General features: G+C 38.4%; 1 protein-coding gene across 1 annotated transcript in view; it reads left to right on the top strand.

The window, feature by feature from the left end:
- LOC124162951 overlaps positions 1-17,789 on the top strand; it is a 375,165-nt gene that overhangs the window by 298,613 nt on the left and 58,763 nt on the right. The gene's annotated exons all lie outside the window — the stretch shown is intronic.

The raw sequence follows: 17,789 nt of genomic DNA, 5'->3' as shown, positions 1-17,789 counted from the left end.
AAGATTGGCTTGCTGCAGCTCTCCAATCGGTTCAGCCAATTTTTTCACCCAAGCATAGTTTTTTTCTTTCCTCTCCTTCATTACCCTACCCCAGTGAACGTAAAAGATCAGAATGTAGGTCACTATGCGCACGGTATAGGTAGAAGCCTGGCTGAAGCCTTTCCCGACATCCAAAAAATTACTACCAAATATTTTAATTATGAAAATGCGCAAAATTCGCATGTGAGGATGGTGCATTTTGAGGCGAAAAAACTGTAATACTTTATCTTCTCAGTCGGAATATCAATTAATTGATTCGGACCACGGACTTAGAATGATCAGGACTGGGCACATAAAGCTTCATTTGTCGTCGCTATTGTCGCTGACGAGAAATTATTCTCATGGATGGCAGCACTGTAGCTCGCCCGAAACATCTAGGGAGTTTTATGGTGATTGTACGGGAGTGATCTTTTTTTAGCAAACTTTCGAATACAGAAGCTACTTAAGAACGATCAATTTTCTTGAGATACCAAGTGCGATGTATAAGGAAAATTTTCTCGATGAAGTTTTTTGACTCTTTCGAGGGAAAGGACGAATTCCTTGCAGTAGAATTGACTTCGTTGACATTTCCATATCTATCCCTTAAGATTTTCAGCCTCAAACTTTTCGACCACAACACAGTGGAAATGTTTATTGGAAGCCGCTATTCCTGTTGAAATAGGGCTCTTTAAGCTAGTATATTAGATAGGGTCTTATCATTTTATCGGACGCACAGAAAACATAACACAGATGTTAAACGAATTAGGTTGGCAGCCGCTAGAGACTCGGAGGCTGAGGCTCTTCCCCGAACAAGAATTCTGAGGGTTCAAGGCGAACCCTCTTAAGGGTACAACGCACCGGGGCCAGGAACCAAGCCCGAGGCTTATACGCCCGGACACCCGGGGAGGGGCTGGATGGGAAGGAAAAAGGATAGAGGCGCCGTCGCGATCGGAGCCCGCCGACGCCTCCGGGAAAAGGATAGGAATGGAAGGGAGGGGAATAGGGATAAAACACTCCAGCGCTATAGAAGCGAAGGAGGCCCTACCTAGCGAAACCAAGCATACGCAATTTTTCTTATACCAATTCTAGTAGATTTTCCTTTGAGGAAGAAAAATCTATCGATCGAATCGGTAGATACTCTTCCCCGAACAATAAAGAACTCAAATAAATTCTTGGCGTAATTTCGTTAGTGCATTATCTTCTTACTTGTTAACGGCTGGAGTCCTAAAAGCCCCCGCCACACGCATTTTGAGGTGGCTTGCGGGGTAGTATGTATATGTAGAGGAATTGGTTGATTGTACAAAGTTTCGTTATTTCCCATGAATTGAAATGGAATTTTATGGTCGAGCTTCTTCTTTGAGTCGGCCAAATTCGCAATATCTTGGTTCACATCCTGTTGGGGGTATCATCATTCTATTTTTTCTAAAGTTACTTTTATTTTTTTTTTAGTACTTTGAGTTCAGTTACTTTTTTATGTGTTTCATTCCATTGTCACCTTTCTTTCCGTTATTCCGATCCGCATACACTTCGACGATTGTTTTCTTTCACGCCTTCGAGTCTGATGATTTGAACAGCTCTGGAGGTAGGTTCACTAAAGCCCGATCGAAATAAATACTTTCCCCTCTTGTGTTTAAAATAAACTATGCTGTCTTTGGCAACTTTTATGGAGTTCTAAAAGGTTTATTATTATGGTGCATAATATCATCATCATCATCATCATTAGTCAACAATCCTAAGATTGGTTTGATGCAGCTCTCCATTTCTCTTTCCAATCCGCTAATCTCTTCATAGCAATATTTATTCTCTTTTACATCCTTTATAACCTGTCCTATATACCTCATTCGGGGCCGTCCCTTGCCCTTTTTCCCTTCCACTTGTCCTTCAACGATTGTCTTCATCAGACCATCGTGCCTCAAAATCAAGATTATTAAATAAGATTAATAATAATAATAATTATAAATAAGATTAATAAAATTATTAAAATAAGCATAATATCAAGATTATTAAATCCTTGAATAATTTTAGCCAATAATTTTCCAGCTGTTTCAGTCACCGAGTTAGACTTGAAATCATTTAAGAGGTAGGTCTGTGAGGTTAAAGTAAACACTTTTTGCATTTAAAATTTAAAAAGTGTAACCATTATAAACGGCCTGCATCGAAGTTTAAATGCAAAATAAAAGTGTAGAGAATGCGTATGGTCTTTATGTTTTCCATTTTTTAGTTAACATTTTTTCCAGCTTATTGTTAAATGCCAATGCCAGATTGTTGCCGTATGGCGAATATGGCCGTTCGGTATGGCGAACATTGGCGCGTTTCTCGTCGCATTTTTGAGCAATGAAATTGATTCAAAGGATTTGGCAGCCCATTGTGTCATCCCCATTTAATGGAATGTGACTTGTGCAACTGTTCGTTGTGGCCAGCCAAAAACCTTGCCCCACAGTCCCTGGAAACGTGAGATAATAATAAATGGCCTAGTTCCTCCTCTCCTACTATTTCCACCCTTGACTTTTCTAACCTATTTGCCTTGGTGATATAGGGTTGCATTTCAAGGATTCGGCATCTGATTTAGGTATAAATTCAGCCGTGCACACCTCTATCTATTGATATTTTGCTGTAATTATAAATATTAATTGCAGTTAGCCTGACACCACCGTTTTAGTTGCTGCTTTTGCATCTAAGCGCTGCCGGAGCTAAAAAATAATCTATCGTTGTTTGATGAAAATTTTCTAAAACAATACAAAGTCTAAATGGAGAGAAAATCTAAGTGCAAAGTCTAAATAATGAGAAAAAATCCCTTTATGCTTCCTTAAAATTTGGTAACTGGAGGGAAATTCCTTGGAAGGGATAAGGATAAATAATTAGGAGTTCTATAGGAACCTAATTCTGATTTTTTGAAACTATATAAAAAAATGAAGAACCATAAGGTCATACCAGGTTCTTGTCTAGGTCCGGAGGCTTCCTTTTTCTAGTCGGAAGGATTTGATTTCATATTTCATCGCCATAGATACGCTGAGGCTGTTACTCCTGTTATTAAATGTGGCTTCACACAATCATCTTTCAAGTAAAAAACTAGGGCGTTCGTAAGCACCAATAGGGTGTTTTCCTATTATTTTTTTATTGCCTAAATCAAAAGATTATTACTCCTGAAGTAGGCATTTCACGCTCTTAGATTTTCGAATGACGATATCTATTTTTCGCGATTAAACGAAAAGTGAAAATTTTCAGCGCGCGAAAACGCGACGGCTGAGTAGGAATAATGGGAAAAGTCCGTGTGACGTATTTCTGGTTCTCGCTGCCGCCCTGTGAGGTGACATTGAGGCGAGGCTTGAGCGTTGATACGACGCAGGCTGATAGCAGGTAGCTGAGTACCCTGCTAGCAGGTAGCGCTTGGCTGAAATAAGGATTATTAATACCTTACCAAACGAAGGAAATTTTCCGACTATAGGCAGTTTTAATAGGTGATTATTGAGAGATGTTTCCCAGAAGTCTGTGCCTCATGCATATATTGGTAATCTCAGACGATGTAAAACTCCTATCTACTCGTATAGAAACTAGGTCCCTGTAACGTTACGTGGAGTGGCATCGCATGGGCGCCAATCTGGCCTTTTTCAAATGCAGTTAAAATTGACCATTGTCATTCGTCTAAACTGATGTATAGAACCAAATAATTTGTATATTATGAATACACTAATAGTGGGTAACGAATTGCAATCAATGATTTCGTTTTCTTTGATGAAGGAAACTACCCTCTTATCAAGTTAACTTGATATCGAGTTCAGTTGATGACGTCTGACAAAGACCTCATATGGCAAGGTAGGAAATACATCCAACAAAGGAGAAATCTAGCGATCACCACTTCGTTACTATCGTTACTACTGTAAATTCGTTGCTCATTTTTTTACACTTTTCTTAACTTGCCTCGTCTATTTGTCTGTTTCATCAGTGGAATCTTCTTATTGATTTTTAACCCACTTATTAACTTGAATTACTCTTTAAACTATTTTAAACTTACAATAAAATAGAGAAAGTTTTTGTTTTCCTCTTAACCCATATCCGCCCAGAAAAATGTCTACTTGCGATTTTGAAGATAATTAGGTCTTTGGAACCCTTTAAATTATTTCGGCGACACATTGATCTAATAGTTTTGTCAGAATGACCCGTGGCCACATTTATACCCTGGGCGACAGCGGTATCAAAATCAAATGTGATCTATTTTCTACCAGCATGAAAAAGGGTTAATCTTCAGATAAAGCGTAGTTTTGAGTGAAGGAAATTTTGAATAATATTTTCTATGTCCTTGTACTTTTTCCTTCTATTAAACCTGTATCTTATTTACAGACAGTCGTCTTCCGTATTGATGTTACGTATTGCATCCATCTCTTACAACAAGCGGGATTATTTCTACCAGCTTCAAAAATGAAGTAGTAGATGTAACCATCTACTACTGGGTAACGAATGGTGACTTTAGGTGACAAAACTAAATCAGCATACCTATCTGTAACAATTTGAATGCAAAATAGTGCGCAGTTTTTCATCAAATCCGCATTTTTCCAGCTCGGTTGAAGTGGTCAGAAATAGATTGAGCACTATATCTCATATCGAGTTGTAAAGGAAACACAGGAGTGTGCATTAAGCGAAAATTTGGAATTAATTCAGAGGTAATGGACTTTTCTGTTAAACAAAATAAAATGTTGAGCTCGAAATATAAATCCGAAACAGTTGTGAACCTGCTAATACGGCAGATTTTTGTTCGCAAATTCACCAATAACATTTGTGTTGTACAATATTTTCCTACCTCTCTCCAAATCATACTTTTCAGCCACTTATCAAAAACCAGTTGAATAATATAAAGTGGTGGTTAAAAAACTAGATTTTAAAACCCTTTAGCAACATGCTTGTGACTATTTGAGCAAGGCAGTATCTAGGGTCTTAATTAGGGGGGGGGAGTCATGGTCTAGGGGGAGTGCATCCCAAGTTGTGACATTTTTGCATAGAAAAGGTGATTGAAACCAACATTTTAAGAAAATTTTAACAGCGCTTCATTAGTTTATGAGATTATTTCCTTGAAAAAAATAGTTTTATTTTAGTTATATATCTTATACTAATGCATATCATTTTTCGTGCCTTAAAAGAAAATGTGTTGAATACTTTCGTTTCAATTCAGTACTGATTTTGCGTAAAGACTTTTGCGATTTTTACTCCTAAGTGGGGGGGCAGCTGCCCCCTCCCCTGCTGGGTACGCCCATGTATTTGAGAACAAAATAGTGCCCAGTTTATCATCATGAGCCTTATTTGCCGAACGCATTAGGGTGTATCCACATGTCTGGGCGGAAATGCGTTAACATATTTTCCCCTTCCTTCTATCTAATTATTTCACTGAAATACGATTTCGAACCTGATTGAGCATCCCCGTGGACTTCCCGAAACACGATAGTATGGAGCCAGTATCCACAATCTCTCTTTGAGATACGTTGCGTGGTCATCCCTCTTCTCCGATGTCCTTTAGTCAATGCTCTAGAATTCTCAAGGCTGATATCCTCTGTTGCTCTCGATAAGTCTTTCCTGGGGATACAGAATGAGAGGTTATCACCGATGAATTAGTTAGCGGCTTAAAAAACTTTTATAATATTATAAAAGGTGTTCAAGGGCACTCATCTATATTTCGGCCATCTAGTCGTGCACTTTCTCTTCGGATTGGGTTAAAATTTTTGAGATACATTGGTTGGAAGGAGGGGCACGTTAATATTTGCAAAAACTTCCAATATTTCTCCATTTTATATTCATGGTTTTAACCAAGGTGATCTACCCTTAATTTGAGACACATATAATTTTATATTTTTGTACATTGAAAAATATTAATTCATTAAATGCGTTGTCCCACAAAATTTAATCAAATCGTCAGGGCCACGTAATTTAAAATAACGATGACAAGGTTTTTGAGACGAAGCCGTCTATTCAGTAGAACTCCTAAGAGAATGCGGTTACGATCCTAATTTTTAGTTTTATCGAAATCATTATTATGCAGCGAATATTATATGAGTTCAAATGCCCTTAATTTGCGACACATATAACTTTATTCCATGTTAACAACAAATTTTTTGGTCATAGAGTAGTATTAATTTATTTAAAGCGTTGTCCCACAAAATTTATTCAAAGCGTCTGGGCCACGTAATTTACAATATTGATAAGAAGGTTTTCAAATCAATCCATCCATTCAGTGTAACTCCTAAAGTAATGCGGTGACGATCCTAATTTTTAGTTTTATCGAAATTATTATGATGAAGCGATTACTATATCAGTTTTTAAAAACGCTCATATACCGGCATAGATATTTATTTTTTGTATGCTTAGGAAATTATCGGCATTGGAACGTATGCGTATTTTTAAAATCCATTTCCAGAAAATAAAGCATAGTAAAACTATTTCTTGGCCGTCTTCAGTGTGTGAACCACAGGTACAAGAGCGAAATCGTAAATTTTCATAAATATGTCGTTTATTCGTCGTCTCGTTGGCCCACCCCTCTTAGCCCTCTTAACGGACCAAATATTTATATAGTTTTACAACTTTTATGTCATGGCTGAGAACCGCGGTGGTTCATTAAGTGGTACTCACACTACTCTTCCGGTGTTTTCCTTGCATTACATTACATTACCTTCCCGTTCCGTCCTGCGTAACTCATTCGAATTGATATTCCCGGAATGCGGGCGCTAGGAAGGCTCTTTAAGAGCGCGTATAAGCGAACAGCGCCACTGGACGGCGCGCACGTCGTCCGTCAGTCTAGCTTCTTTCCCGCCACGGAAAACTGGGTCGCCGATTGTTGAGAATTCCCCCTACCATATAACTCTTCGTCTTCGCTGCGAGGGGAGGAGGCTGGCTGGCTGTCCGGAGGGTATTGTTGCGCAACGCGCTATAGTGTGTGCTGCCGCGAGAGAATTCCTCGCCATCTCGTTCTCGAGACGAGACCGAGGTCAATAATTCGAGACGGGTGTGGTTAGACGGAGGACGGGACTAGGTCTGGGTGATATTGAAAATTCAATATCGGAAAACGATAATTTTTTAATATCTGTAATTGGCGATTACGGTTAATAATGTGGAGGCTATCATCTTTTCGGAACCGATGAAATAGCGCGATAAAATGTTTTATGTACCTATCTCGTAAAATATAGGGATATGTAGTTTTTTTAAGGCGATATCGATTTTTATTGATTGGTACATGGTAATATTTTGTCGGGCAGCGATTTTTTATTGGGAAATAAATCACGATATTTTATCGTGACACTTAAATCGGGCGCGATATTTTGATCTTTGTTATCGGTTAGTGTGATGGCTAGTTTTGGCTTCCCACCCTGTGGGTCCGGCTTCGAATCGCAGCGGTGGTGGATATTTTCAGTGAAGCTCGATCCCTAATTTTAAGAATTTTTTCATAACATATTATTACATGTTTAAAACTTATGGTAACTTATGAAATGTTATCTGGTTGGCATGGTGGGCTGAGTGTTGGATTCCTACGCAGCCGAAAATACGCAGCCAGCTTCGAATCCTCAAAATCACCCAAATCCCCCTACTGACAATTGATAATTAATTTTGCACGTTTGTGTAACCGATAAAGGGTGGTATTTACCTGATTAGGAGGCATAAATCTTAACTTCAACGACAATAGTAATTAACATAAACAGGAAAATATAAATATGGAATTTCTACAATAATCCATATTATGTATAAGGTAATTCTACGTTGCAATATTTTTGTGCATGTACATGAAGTACAATCTTTTTTTAAGAGAGAGTCCTTTCAGAACCCATCTACATACTACCCCGCAAGCCGCCTCAATAGGCGTTTTGCGGGGGCTGTTAGGACACCAGCCGTTTGCAAATAAAAAGGAACTTTTCCAACGAAATTACGCCTAGCATTTGTTAACCCTTTTGGTGCGCGGGGCCGATGTATCGGCTCTTACGTAGTACATTATTTAATTTGCTATAACTTATTGCATAGATATATTTTATTTCAGTAAACGTAAAAATATTTTGTCAATATTAACCAGTTAAACTCATCAATAAAAAAACACGTATGCATATGTAATAAAATAGGTTTGTATTGTATGTTTTCCTAGTTGCAACATTTTATGAAAATACCATCTACATTTCTCGCCAGCACCCCAGGAAGAAAGATAGCAATAAGAGGGTTAAGTAAGTAGAGATTACCCGTCAAAATGACCGGTCTGCCCTTCCAGTGTTAAGGCATGTTGCATTCTCACCTGTGTATTTTCTAATGCTGAATGGTCCTCCATGTATAAACTTGAGTGGACTGCACTTGGGTGAGAGGTGTGATTTGGAAGAGCTACTCTAGACATTGGATCTCTGTGATCGATCTGCAAGCCGCTGCAGTGTCTGAGTGGATAGTGTAGTGTAGTGGATGGTAGAGTTTCTGATACTCCCAGGCCTGCAAAGAAATTTGAAACTTTCATATAGTTACCGAATATTTATCTAGAAACATGGTTTCTACATAACAGATGTTAACACTAGTGATTTTATAATATTCTAATTTATAAAAATGCAAATGAATATTGTGTTCGTAGAAGTAGAATGATAAGAAAAAGTCTTGCTGCTAAGCTTAAAGCCATCAAAAGCATCCACTGACAGAGCTGGTTGGTCAAGCTTTGGAAATAAAGGTACTCTGCAACATATGTGATATTACTCATAAAATATGCCATCATGAAAAAAAACAATGGCATTCTGAAGGGGTTAAAATCCTCTGTTGCTCGGGGGGAAAACGAATTCCCGTACCTATCCGTTCGGCAAAATATCTCTCTTTTGGAGCGTAGGCTGTCGCAGCAAGATGCATTGTTGTCAAAGGCTTTCGGAGTTTCGGGAGCAGCTGCGTTTTGGCGCTTTGTCACGTGATATTTCGTGGCCATTGCAGGTCGCATCAGGCGATGAATGAAAAATAGGAAAAAAAGTTGTCAATTAATATACTCGTCAACCCCCAACCCAACTCTCTTTTTGTCGACCTGGAAATGTAGTGCGGCTCTAACATGATATTCTCCGTGTGCTCCTCAAGATATCCATTCTCTTTTGTTCAAGCAATCTAAGCCAAGCGCACAGCATCCAAGTCTCTAGCGGCCCTCAGCCTAATTCGTTTAACGTCTGTGTAACGCATTCTGTACGTCCGTAGGAGTTTTTGATGAAGCGCGCCGTGAGTCGTCGAAGAAAGTTCACGTCGTCACGAGACGAGCGATGCCGTGTCACTCGTTTTTCATCGTCGCCCCACGCGGTTTCATTTTCGCAGCCGTGACAGTGAAAGTATGGCCCGGGGACTTGATCTCTTCCCCATTCTTGCCGTTGGAGCACGGGGTGTATCATCGGTGACTTTAATCTGAGATGCGACTCGCGTTAAGCACATACGAGCGTGATGATGATGTCAGTGCTTCGACAATCCTTGGGTGTCATTTCCTTTCCTGATCCCAAATCCTATATGCTTTCCTCTCGTCTACTTTGTGAGGTTGTAGACCGGTTATCGTTGATCGCTGAATGCCAAAATAATCAGAGGTTGTTCGATCCCTGCTTGAGGGTTCTAATAATAAGTCTTAGAAAAACTACTTCATCGGTACAGATTCAGACAATATTTATGCCTAGTTAATAATTAAAGTTCGTTAATTTCGTAGAAATGGAGACCTCATAGCCTTTAAACTTACATCTTTGTCTTCTCTAAAATGTGATTATTTCGTGACGTCCATAGATATATTTTCAATTATGTATTTTAGATTTATTAAAGCAAAAATTGTTGTTTTTTAACTTAAACTATGTATTTTAATTTTAAGCCCGTATTTGACTTTAAAGGAAATGTTTTTGTTCTTAATTTATGTATAAAGTAATGTATGCCATTCATTGTTCGATTTCTCCTTAAAAATAATGAAATATATTTATTAACTTTCGCCTAAATTTTTATTATTTTTGTAAATGAATCAAACGCGCTTAAAACTTAATTAAATTTCATATTGTAAAGTATGTTATTTGAAATTTGGAAATTATCGGAGGTACTATAGACGTCTAACGCATGTTGGAAGGAGTATCAAAAGAACTCTCGCTGATGGTCAATTGCGTAGCGTTATTTTTATCAACGCTTAGGCATGCACAACTGGGACAAGCTAAGAGTAAATATAAACAATAGCCACTTTTGGCTATTGCGTACGTGACCAGGATTGAAATAGCAAAATTAGAGATCACGTGATGTGTCGTATGGGTATGGCTGGCTGATTTAGACAAGCGTTTTTTTAATGCTGTTTATTTTGATTGAGAATTCAATTTCCATTAAATTTAATATTCAGGAAGGGACCCTGTGACATTCACGTTTTCAGAGGAATATCTTGATCTTCACACTGAAAAGTGGGTAGTATTATTTAAATATAGCCTGAATTTACGTTAACACAGAAACGAACCTACATCTATTTTTATAACCCCCTTGACATCAGCGCAATTTTCTGATAGTCACTTTATAAAATAAATTGTTGCAATGGTTTTTATGGTTTAACCGCATTTAAAAATTGTATCCTGAAGTTGTAGAAATTAAAATATGAGAACGAATTTTCACTCAAATCTGTGCTTCGTAATACAAATTGTAAACACCACTTTTTCTTTTAACAGACGTTTATTTACATTTATATTATATATTTTTTACACTTATTTAAATTGTTATGTAAACCGACCTGGGTTTCGGCAGATCAGTGCCATTTTACAGGTGCCTGTCATTGCCATTGAAAATGGCTCTGAGGTGCCAAAATAACTTGGGTCGGTAAATATTGCAGTAAATGTGAATTTTACAAGTATATAATATTATTTTTGTAATGAAGATTTATGAAACTTCCACTTTCGCCTAATGGTGATGTCTCATAAAAATCCGTGCGTTTTCTTTAAAAAAAAATTCGTCCTAGCAAAACCTTTGTAATCCACTCTCCTCTTTCTAAAAAATCAGCGCACCGCAATGCCGGAATCGATTCAGCCTGTGTAACGTTTCTTTTTCCCCGATGACTTTTAATATCTCCAGCCCGGAATACCCCACCCCCTCCCTTTGTCTCATCTGTCTTCGTTATCGTAAAGTTCGCGCTCTTTTCTCAGGCTCCCTCACGGTCCAAGCCGTCCAGGAATAGTTGACGTTTTAATTCCTCTCTTATTAAATTTTTTCATCCTTTTAATTTCGATTCGTCTCATGATGATCTTCTCCGCCGTTCGAGCTCTCTTCCACGTGACGGTCTTGTCTCGTGTCACGCTGGTATCACGAAAATCCTTTTATCAGGAAAAGACTGACCAGAGTGGGCATGCAAGAATGCCCACCCTGCCCCGCCAGTGATCAAGAAATGTACCTGTATCATGTATTTTTTGCCGACCGCCCGGTGCTCCCTAGCGAGTTTTGTTTAGTCTTCATGGTGCCGGAGAGCGCATTTGCGCACTTCCTGCAAGTCTATATTAATTTTATTGTAACATGATATAATTTGTTGAAATTATTACTGAAATTATATTTTGTAAACAAAACCGTTAAGTAATATTGCAATAAAAAGGTGAATCATTATTTAATTAAGTTTTCCTTGATTTTTTTAATGTTTACCTTCACTTTTATTTGGGACATATTTTATTTTCTAAACTGCAGCTAAATCTGCAAAAATGCTTTGGGAATTTCTTCATTATACCTAGAAAATCGAGTGGTACTGAAATAGGGAAATGGGAAAATTCAAGGTACTAACTTTCAGGTTGCATTGCTCATTTTCAAGAAATTTTTGTGAGCTTTTTCGTGTTGTAAGACGATTATCTTTCAAGTTAGACAGAAATATAATTGTGCGCATGTTTACTGACACAGAAGAACTAAAAAGTCTGTTACTTTGAATATTAAGTTGAAATTCTATGTATTAAATAAGTATTAAAAGAAAATAGAGATGGCACTTCTTTTAATACTTATAGAATGTCCACTACATTTCGCCTGCTTCTTTTACTGAAATTCTTTGTTTGAATTGTTAAAAAAAAAACGCTCTCGTATATTTTTTATTTTACTTTTTAAGGGGGAAACTTGCCTTTTTGGGCCCCTTGATGTCGTCGTGTGGCGACGGGTCACCCCCACTAACGTATGAATCACTCTTAGCTACCCCTCAGGGGTTGACACTTTTCTCCTCTCCTTAGTTGATTGCCTAAGTCAAACGTAAAACCCTTTTTCTCAGATATTCAATTTTTTCAATGTTAATTCGCATTTTATATTTTCTTGTCTAAGGACGTATTCACTGAAGCTGATGTAAATCTCAGCTTCATTTTACTATGAGAGAATGGCAAATTTTGGAAGAGAATGGCAAAATTCTGGGACTCATGCGATGGTGGTTGGCGTAACGTGGTGAAACTCCTTCATGATGCACAAAGGTTAAGAAAAAGACTTTGCTGTTTCATAAAATAAAATATATTTGCGACCGGTTTCGATACAGCGTATCATCATCTGGCCAGTCTTTTTCTTAACCTTTGTGCATCATTCTGGGACTCAATATGGACTAATCAAAATCTAATGTATATTAATTCAATCCGCGGGAGTGTCAATCAGTTTAATGGAACTCGTAAAAAGTACACGTGAATACCCTAATTTTATCATCAAAGCTACTTATTAATAATATCATTATGAATTAATGTGTCATTCCTATTAATTATTGTACATTATAACTATGCGTATTATCTGCCTTCAACTGCTCTCCATTTTTAACTACATTGATGGTGATAATCAACTTATGCATGCATGATAGCTTGTTATTTTGCATTTCATTGGTGTCGGAAATACCCTACAGACTTCATCTTTTTTTGTGATACTGCGGAATTCATTTCCGTAATCGAATGTTTGCACTCTTCTTGACCGCGAATGAACTTTCATATTAAAGAGTATTTTTTGGGGAAAATCATTTATATTGTCTTAGTTGGCGAATGTCTGAATTCAGTTCTACGTTCGATTTGGTAATGGCTCGGAAAAATAAACGGAAATGAACGCTTCCATGGACCTACGTCTCATTTTTATTTTAGCGTCATAACTTCTCAATATCCTTCCGCAGTATTCCAGTATTCATATTCATCTCCATATTGATAGAAATCGGTAAATCTTAATATTTTTGTTTTTATTTCGTACAAAAATTAATGAAATAACTTAAGAAAACAGCTCTTTTTTCCATCGGTTCGATGAACTGTCCTTAATTGATATTTTCTGCCGGAGTGCCTCCTGTAGCTAACTTTTTAAATTGGAGTTTTTTCCATTAAATTTTGCGAGATAAACTTTTTGATTTGTTTTTACTTGTTCTATTTTTCGCGTTGACCTCTTAGCGGCCGGGACAATTTCTTCTCTTGATCAAAGGATGTATAAATGAGGTCATTGCAACCGCGGCGTAATCTATTTTTGATTTGCGAAGCCAGTGGACGACCTCGGAAAATGAATTCCAGGAATATGAAAACCTCTTTGCCGCGAGACTAGGAAAGAAAATAAAAATAATCCTCTAGAGCTGTTATGAGGTCGTTTACCGGGAATGTCGTTGCCCGAAAACCCTTCTGTCACTTATTGATCTCCTCTAGCGGCGCTTTCAAAAATATAAAACATTTGTAAGAGTAATCATTTAATTTGTTCAATTCTTTTACGATCTATTTTCTCTTACTGTCACGTTTAACTTAACTCATTTCCGCGCACCGTATTCTAATGGCTATGTCCTACCATTCTGAGCATATGAAGCTCTTGATGATATGAACATATGAAGCTCTTGATGAGCATATGAACCTTTTTGCTGTCAGATTGTCACAAGTGTGTTGTTGAAACTTGTAATAACTTAATCCACTGATTAGTTTGTTTGTTAAGCTGGTCAAAATAAGCCCACTTACAGAAAGAGAAAGTTGCGAAACGGAAATTTAATATGAACCACTACTCTCTGTAAAATACGTGCGAGTATCATAAAAGTAGACAGAAAATGCCATTGTGTAGATTATCTTAACTTATTTCCATCCGAAAATATGCTTGCCCTGAAGATTCATCCTCTCTATCAAGGTCACCTGTAGGAAATGGAGAAATATTAAGGCCGTTTTACACGGTATATGGAATTGCGCAATCTGACGTACGTGCGAAGGCGCAATCAAAATTGCGTCGTGTAAAGCGGTGAATTGCTAGAACACTAGCGAGAATGCGTGGATGCAAGACGGCAAAATAGCCCCTGTTATAATTTCGTTCATGCATTCGCGCAATTTCACGCCATTTTAGAAATTAATGCAGCTCTAACCTGCGCAATTCCGTGCCCCGTGTAAAACGGCCTTTAGATTCAGAATTCGCAACCACGCAGTAAAGTTACATGTCTACGGGCCATTCTGAAGTATCAAAGTGATATATCATCAAAATATTTTGCTGGATTACCAAGGACAACCATAGGAACAGCATTTCTAAATATCTTAACAATCGCAAAAGAAAGTTTTCTGGGCGGACATGGTTTAAGTAGCTCAGGTAAATTAACTTACGCATTAATAGTGGCGAAATGCATTGCACAATTGTGACGAAATATTTGTTGCATTTCTGAGGATTCCTTAGGTTATTCGCATTAAAAGAGGCTTTCCAGTTATAATGCATTTACAAATTTCAAAACGCTTGCAAATACTGTTTAAAAAAAAAAACTAATCTATATTTTAATACGCAGTATTGGCGGATATTAAAGTGACATTTTTCGACAAAATACGTTTATAAAATATTTCACTGCTGTACCTACATCCTCCGTTTCTGAATTTCATTTACTGTATTATTCAACGTAAAATGATTCCTAGATGTAGATTCTGCACTTCTATGATAAATTACGAATATTTTTACCTATATTATCCGCGTTATCGACCAGGCTGTTTGGATAATTAACAAATATCGAGGACGTATAGCTGTTATTTCTGCTGCACTAAGCTCCTCATAATATATCTGGAGCGTGGTCGTTTAGCACCTCATTATCGCCTCTAAATGTGTCGTCAAGTGTACCGAAGCAATTTGCTGTCGATGTTTTCTGGTGGCAAGCTCAAGTTCCTCTCCTATGTCTCATCCCAGAGACCCCAGTGTTTTTTAATGGTTTGCAACCCTTTTTAAGGATATTTCCATTTTTTTCATTTTAAAGAAATTTAAAACCCCCTCTGTGCTTTTTTCAGCGCTAGAATCATATTTCTTGTACATGTGTATACAAGTACTGAAAGGGTATTTTTGATTTAAAGGTAACGTATGCTATTTTCAGTGTTTTCTCTTAGCAGTTGATCCAAGGACGAAATTCATGATGTATGTGAACTTAACAGTAAAAAATGTTTTAAACCAAGCGATAATATAATCTACATACTCATGTTCGCGATTATTTTCACATTTTTTTGTCGACAACACTGATATGACATAACGTGAAGATGAACAGTTGTTCACGGAGTAAGGATGTCTACGCTAACACTTCCGTTAACATACTTCAGTGCTAGTGCTGTTTTTTTTTGCGACGAATTACTCGTTTAAATAGTAAAGCAATGTCTTCGCATTATCTTCATGTTATCCCTATAGACCCTAACAAGAATATTAAGAAGTGTTTTTTTAATTAGCTACTCGATTAAAAATAACGTTATCATCTTGAAAATTTCAAAGTGCATATAGTAGACCGTTACAATTATTTAATTTACCTCATTTAATTGATTTTTACATTCAAAAAATTACAGGGGTAAAAGTTTCAATTTTAAGATATTGGTATATGTTATCTAGGGTCTTGAATAAGTGCCCTGAATATTTCAAGGTGTGGTATAGTATTTGAGGTAGGCGCCTAGCGGCTGAGGTTATTTGCTTACACTAGTCCAGTAACGTGCCAACATTGCATTTTTATAAAGTTAATTACATGATTACTAACATTATATCAGTATTTTGCTAAAATAAGTATACTCTCTAGCAGCAATCAAAATTTTCCCTACACTTTGACGAGTTCTACCATTGAATACCGTTTAAAAATTCGTATTTTCAAATGCAATTAATGAAAAATCTTTTCCACCACCGGGATTCAAACCCGGACCGACTGCGTAGGAATCCAACCCACCCAACATCAGCCCAACACTCCAGCCCTAACAAATTTACTTGAGATAGCGTAGGTTTAAAACGTGATATCACGTCTCGAAAAAACGCGGATCGAGCGCCTGTGATGCGTTCTCTTGGAAGTGTGTTGACAGAAGGTCGTTCCGTAATTTCATTTCAGGATATAGGTCCTCTTTAAGGTCTGTAATTTTTCTGCAACGATTCTCCTTTTCGCCACTATCCCTCTGGATATTCTATTCCCCAATCCGAACATGACCGAACTTTTATCTGAAAGCGATGCCGAACTTTTATCCGAAAGCGCTCGTCATTTGTCTCCGTATCGGTCACGGCTAATTAGCGTCGCATCCTCCGATGACCTCCAGCCCTTTGATCCTGGGTCGTGTGTCCACGCCAGCTGGCCGCAGTTTGAGATTTGAGTCACTCTCATCTTGAGCGTCACGGCTCATCAACAAGCGGTTCATCGTCCGGCAATGGGGTCGATCACTCAAACCCGAAATCGCTATTCATTATTGTAATTCGGTAGATGGAAGGGAAAGATACGTCACGGCGAAAAAACAATCTCCCCCGTTGAGTCATTCGCTTTTATATGTAAAATAAGAATTTCAAACTTGGTCTCGTGCGGTGTAGCCGAATATGCCTCTTGTGCATGGTTACTCTTGAGGTTGCGGCCAATATATAATTGCCTTAGAATCGCATTCGCTGTATATTCGATTGAAGTTGGTGCCTGGAAACAAATAGAAATTGGTTTGATAATTTCGCTAGATGGGCTAAGAATACGTCCGGGAATCCATTTAGAAAATTCAGTGGCTTCCTTCGGTGAGAGACTTTTTTGGGGGGAAATGAACAGAGAGAGTCTTTTTTTCTCCATATTTCCGGTGCAACCGCGTCGGTTTGTTGGTGATGACAACAGTTTCGCTGGCACTGCTGCCAGCGTCTTCAGGTCGAAGATGATGCCGGTCCACGATTTTCGTCCTCCTTATATAGGGGGTCAGTCCCGCCAGTTGTGGCTGCCGCTCTCCTATTGGTCCGCCTAATGAGCCTCCTCCAATGGGCATCCAGATGGTAGCCGTCGTCTCTGTTAAAATTGTCCGTCCGGGCTATCTCAATGGATTCGCGGATGAGTCTGGGAAAATATCTGCCTTCTTTCACTATTATCTTGGCGTCGTCAAACTTAATGTCATGTCCCGGGGTCCAGGCGTGCTCCGATATGGCAGACAGCTGGAATTGCCTGTTTTTCGTTGCCCTTCGGTGCTCTTGCATCCGTATCTTGAGTGAACGGCAAGTCTCACCGATGTATGCTTTTCCACACGAGCAAGGGACCTTGTAAACACCTTCATGAAGGTCGTGCTGTAATCTGTCTTTGGCTGTGGGCAGCAAGTCACCAATTTTTGTCGTACAGTTAAACCTGGTGGTGATGCCGTGCTTTTTCAGGGCCCTGGCAATCCTTTCGGTGGTCCCTGCGACGTAGGGAATGACGGCCCAAGGTCTTTCGTCTTCCGTTTTTTCACTTGAAAGTGGTTTTCTTTTAATGGTCCTTTTCAGGGCCGAATCCGGGTAGCCATTCTTTTTTCAATGCTGCAATTAGATGTTTCTCTTCTTCTGCCAGCGACTCAGCATCCGAAACGCGGATAGACCCCCTATATAAGGAGGACGAAAATCGTGGACCGGCATCATCTTCGACCTGAAGACGCTGGCAGCAGTGC

Source organism: Ischnura elegans, chromosome 7 (genome assembly GCF_921293095.1).
Source record: "Ischnura elegans chromosome 7, ioIscEleg1.1, whole genome shotgun sequence".
In the NCBI taxonomy this organism is placed as follows: domain Eukaryota; kingdom Metazoa; phylum Arthropoda; class Insecta; order Odonata; family Coenagrionidae; genus Ischnura; species Ischnura elegans.
Note: the sequence above shows the minus strand (reverse complement) of the source record. Positions and strands in the feature narration are given on the sequence as shown.